Genomic DNA, 5,758 nt, shown 5'->3' with positions numbered 1-5,758 from the left:
TTTGACGGCCGGAAAACCAATTGAAGGAAAAAGTGCAATATTCTCACTTAATCCCTACTTAGACCGTCTGACAGTCCTAATGTTTCATCAACAAAGTCTGCATGGGGAACACCAACTCATGTTACGTCTGATACGCACCCAATACTGGATACCTAACATCAAAACCATGATTAGGGCAACAATTCACAATTGTAAAGTTTGCACTATACACCAAAAGCGTGCTCAGAACCAACTTATGGGTATTCTCCCTCGCGAACGCACGACATTCAGCCGTGCATTCACGAATACTGGAGTCGACTTCGCCGGACCCTTCGACATTAAAAGTTACCGCGGCAGAGGGTGTCGCCTATACAAAGGCTATGTTTGCTTTTTCGTGTGTTTTTCCACACGAGCAATTCATCTGGAGGCCACTACTGACCTCAGCACACCATCATTTCTCGCGGCATTTGCCCGTTTTGTATCTAGGCGAGGATGCCCAAAAAATATGTACTCCGACAACGGTACGAACTTGCCGGAGCGTCACGATCCTTGCGATCAGAATTCAAGACTTTCATCTCACAAGCGCGAGAGAACGCTGTCTCAAAATGCAGGCACCAGTCACTCACGTGACATTTCATCCCTGCGGCGCGCCCCACATGGGAGGGCTGTGGGGGGCTGGAGTGAAAAGCTTCAAAAGCCACTTCAAAAAATAGCCTCACCACACAAATTTACCTTCGAGGAATTCCACACACTCTTGTGCCGAATCGAGGCATGCCTGAACTCGCGGCCGCTTAGCCCGCCGTCCAATGACCCAACGGATGGAGGATAGGTAGAGTCGTCAACGTACACCCCGGCGAAGATAACCGAGTACGCGTAGTCTACCCCATAACCGAGAAGGGTTAAGTCAGATGACTTTTGGTCAAACTGATCCTTCTTCCCACAGAGGAGAGAGATTGCAAGAGAACCCAGAGCTCCTCCTAACAATCCCCCCGTTCCTCCATAACCCTACTTTCAAAAAAATCAAAACCCAGCTCTCGTTCACCCGGAACGAGGCCAACCAACAACCCTAATGCAGATCCCCCATCTGCCACAAAACATTTATTTTTTTTTAATTTTCAAAAATTAAACCCCAAATTCACCAAGGACACCAGAAACCATACCACTCACTCGTTATCCCATAACGAGGACACCAGAAAAGCCTACCGCAGAAGGGCGAACTCATCTACCTCCAGATCTTAGCATAATTAAATTATTTAGATTTTTTGAAATCCTAGTTAACTGAAGCCGAATTTTTGAATGGTCAAGTGCTGTTCTTCACGTCGGCAATGTACAATGTACATTTTTTCGATAATATTCGCTATAAATTGGTTGAACTAATCATTCGAAAACCAGTTTAAAGCTCATTTTTCAGCGAAAGTCCAAGTTCTTAATTCAGCCAGCTATTTTCATAAACCTTTAACGATTTCACCACCTGAAATGGCAAATTTATTGGAGGCAAATCCTTTGGTTAATGAGAATGGAATTCAGAGATATTTCCTTTAAAATCTCCTTCAGCATTTGCAATGAATATATATTTTAATTTCAGTTCGATAGGGCCGTGGAATCCACATTCAATTCATCCCTTACTGCAAACAAATATCATGAATTTGTTTGTAACTGATCCTCGTTTCATATTACTTCATGTTTCATGTTATAAAGAGTTTTTTATTCTCATTCTGTGCATCTCACTTAGTTGGTCCTGCGGGAAAGGGATTTATCACAGCCCCGGCAGCCACTTGCTTACTTGCTAATACTGCTGCACTGATTTTGATGCGGTGTACACCAGGCAGCCTAAGCCGACATGGGTGTAGTGATGTTGCACACACAAGTTGTGGTGGCTTTTGTGACTTGCTTTACTCAAATATGCTATCTTTACTATATTCATATTCCAGTGAAATTAAAATTGGCTGTGCCAGTCTTCCTCCTGATTCGCGTAAATTCAAAGTGTTTAGGCTTAATGATTAAAAAGTATAGAAATTTTTACTTGATTCTTGAATGCATCGACTTGCGTACAATTGGTTAGTTTGTGTTTGTCTTGTGTTCAGAATCATGTGCCAATATGCTTAGTGATAAATTTTACTTTTTGGTCAAGACAAACATCTTGCGGAATTCAATGTTTGTTTTGCAAAAATAGTGAAACAAACAAAGCTATCTTGTTTGCAAAATATCAAAAATTAGAAACAGTTATTACATAGCTTGAACCTAATAATCTAATTAGTACCTACTGTCGTTAAAAAAAAGGGGGTTCAATTGTCTTGGCTATTTATTATTTAATTGTGACATACTAACGAGGAATTACATTGCAACAGTTACAGAAAATTTAAAAACGATAGAGATCTGTACATACCAAGTCATTGCTTACATGGCCACTTAGTCCAAACACGCTGGAGTCGTCTCCTGTAGCCCGGCATAACATCACCACATTAACCAATGTTGCTGTTCTTCCAAATATGTATTGTATATTGATTCATACCTGTAGGCATTTAACATTACCATTACAATTGCTTTATACATATGGATAATGGCTGCCAAGTAAAAAATACCTAATTTAACAATTTTTGTAATGCCGCAATAGGCTCCTATGGTTCCAAAGAATGTTCCATGAATTTTTGCACAGTATAATCAACCACTTCGATTATCTCATCGTCGACACCGCCACCCGCCAGCACGATCAACATCCGTTACTTCACAATAGTATAATGCGTGTAAAGCGCCAGAGGAACCAACTCTGTATCAACACGTCATAACTTCTTCAATACATTCAGTTGGCACATCATAGCCACATTCTTCCAGCACTGCTTCACGTGCGAACTTACGCCAACTTATATTTTTATCAACAGTGCCCGCACGCAACTCCATTGTGACACCTATTTTGGGCGGAAACTGTTGTAGGTTTACTTCACGGAGTTCACCCCCACTGGAGGTAATTATACTATGAAAAACAGCTGGTCTGAATTGGCGCACAAATACTAAAACTTTACGTGCTGTATTATAGAGGATTATAGCTACACTCTCATACACTTTCAATAAATCCCAAATTTTCTCAACTCCATTTTGTACATAATAAAGTCTAAACGGTTTGACGTATGGGGAGTCCTTGGGTAAGGGTCCCATCCACAAGTTCGAAATATTCTCCATTGCCTCAAAAATTTGGTTAAGTTTTCGTAGGACAAGCTGGAAACGAACTCTGGTGGAGACGAAACGCTTGCTCGTTGATGGCGTATAAAAATTGTTATTATCTGGTTTCTAAAATTGAAAAGTAATGCAAAACAAACTTTTAAAGAAGATACCAAGATTTACTGAAGAAACTGCACAAAAGTAAACAGCTGTTGACGTTGACGTTTTAATGGAAGTAGCACGACCTTCCGCTTCGGATGCGGTGCCACCATGGGTAATGCCGCCATATATCATTGTGCTTGTCAAGTCGTCGCTTCAGTAGCTCCATACCATCCGTTCTAAAAATTATGAAGAGACCCAAAAAAAAAAAAATAAAAGAGATCTATAATACTTTAGCAGACGTTTCCCTATCGGCGCTTGAGGATCGCAAAGCTTGACCTCCGCCGGACAAGCCGATCCCCTTTTAGCGTTGCCGGCAAGACCAGGCGTTGCCTTGTTGTATTTGTGGGCACCGACAAATGATAGTTTCTGGCCCGTGTTTTGTTGAAGGATACAGGTATATAATCGCTATTTAACTTGGCAAGGATTTATCAAGTTTGCTGTTTTCAGCGTATCTAAAGTAATGCACCCTTGTCGCTAACATTGTTGTTGTCTTATTTCTATTTGTCAAACTTTATTTCAATAATTTTACAAGTTGTAAAACCATCCGATGGTTTCTAACGAAATTTGGCTGAACAAAATTTACCAACAAAAGTTTTGGCTTTACACTTAATAATTTGACAACAAACTAACAACTCAAGCTTCTGCAATTTTCTATTTCTATTCGCTAACGCTTTTCCTATTTATATGTTCAAGCATGCACAGGTACATATGAGCCATTTCACGTTTATTCAACATTTGTTCGGGGACCTGTCCAAACTTTTGATTTCTAAGTCACGTTTTTTAAACCCGATAAGTGCATTAATTTTAAAAATAAAGAGTCGTCTAAGGCCATGGATAAAGTGGCTCAGAATACCTCATATGTATATCTACATATCTACATCTTCAACCAATTTATGCTTGCTGTGTATTTCACCTTGTGCAATTTTCATAATTTCGAAGGCACCCCTGTTTTTAATGAACTACTCAAAGCTGGTGTATCAGAACCGATTTCGCTTTGCCTTTACGTAAGGGTTTCAAAACTTGTTTGTAACCAAAATAATATTTACCGAATTTCATTACCAAAGCCAAACGGGCATTGGTTCTTTCCAAAGCCATTTTTTTTTTACGACAACCATTATTGCAATTCTCTTGATGTGAATACAAAGACGATGGAATTCATTTTTTTTCATATTTTCATATTTCTTTATTTCAGTCTATGGCATTTAAAGCCCTTACAGACTAGATAGCAATGTTGAATTAAAATTAGATAATTATTTAATAGTATAGTACATAAGTTGAGTATAGACACAATAAAACTTACATGCTATAATGACATTGACCAGCACATTTATCTGTTTGAAAAGATATCAGTATGTATTGTTTTAAAAGTAAACTTAGAAAGAGCAAAATCAATAGCTGAAGAATCAGAGATGCGATTAAAGTCGGTCATAGCTCTAAGCAAAGGTGCGTTTGAGGCATAGAGGTTTCGGACACAATCCGTATAGAAAATCGGTATATTGCGAAGAGGCCTTATAGGGACATGGAATTGGAGACTCCTGAGGAGACAAGGTGCATCAACTACACCATTAATGATGTCATAAACAAACGTGAGCGATAGGACAGTTTTTCTGCATTCCAGGGACTCTAATTTGATAAGTGAGCACCTGGATTTATAAGATGGAATCGGTTCAGAAAAGTTCATCGAGCGCAGTGCGAACCAAACAAACGCTTTCTGCACACGTTAAAGCCTAACAATATGGCATTCATGATACGGCCTCCAAATAAAACAGGCCTATTCCAGCTTCGAACGGACTAGTGCAGTGAACAATAACTTGAGGGTGTAGGGATCCGTGAAGTCTGTGCAGCAACGCCTAATAAAAGCCAGAAGTGAATACGCCTTAGCAATAGTAGAATGTATATGAGTCGTGAAAGAAAATTTCGAATCGAAGACAACCCCCAAGTCCTATATCTCGTTAAGAGTTGAGAGGTGGGTACCATCGAGAGAGTAGGAAGTGGGAATGAGGTCACGTGATTTAGAAAAGCTTACAAGAAAGCATTTGCTAACATTTAGTGGCAAGTTATTGGCACGACACCAAACAGCAACGTTATCTAAATCAGATTGCATTTTACTCACGTCGTCTGAGTTTGCGATGGTATTAAAAATCTTTAGGTCATCAGCGTATAATAGAAAATCAGAGTGCTGGAAGCAGGTGGAAATATCGTTTATAAAAATTACAAAAAGTAATGGGCCAAGTGTGCTACCTTGAGGCACCCCGGAGGTGGCTGTGAATGTGTTTGAAGAGTTATTGTCAATAACCACAACACAGCTACGCTGGTGGAGGTATGATTTAATCCATGATAAAAACATCGAGTGGAAGCCCACGCGAGTCAATTTAGAAATCAGGATAGAATGACTAACTTTATCAAATGCTTTAGAGAAGTCGGTGCACACAGTATCAACTTGACAACGGTCATTAAAAGA

At 39.7% G+C, this 5,758-nt stretch overlaps 1 pseudogene; it reads right to left on the bottom strand.

The window, feature by feature from the left end:
* Nucleotides 1–2,597: 2,597 nt before the first annotated feature.
* On the bottom strand, nt 2,598–3,156 carry LOC137235252 (uridine diphosphate glucose pyrophosphatase NUDT14-like; annotated as a pseudogene).
* Nucleotides 3,157–5,758: the final 2,602 nt, after the last annotated feature.

This window comes from Eurosta solidaginis, chromosome X (genome assembly GCF_040869045.1).
Source record: "Eurosta solidaginis isolate ZX-2024a chromosome X, ASM4086904v1, whole genome shotgun sequence".
Lineage (NCBI taxonomy): Eukaryota > Metazoa > Arthropoda > Insecta > Diptera > Tephritidae > Eurosta > Eurosta solidaginis.
The sequence above is the reverse complement of the archived record's forward strand: the minus strand, read 5'-3'. Positions and strand labels throughout refer to the sequence as shown.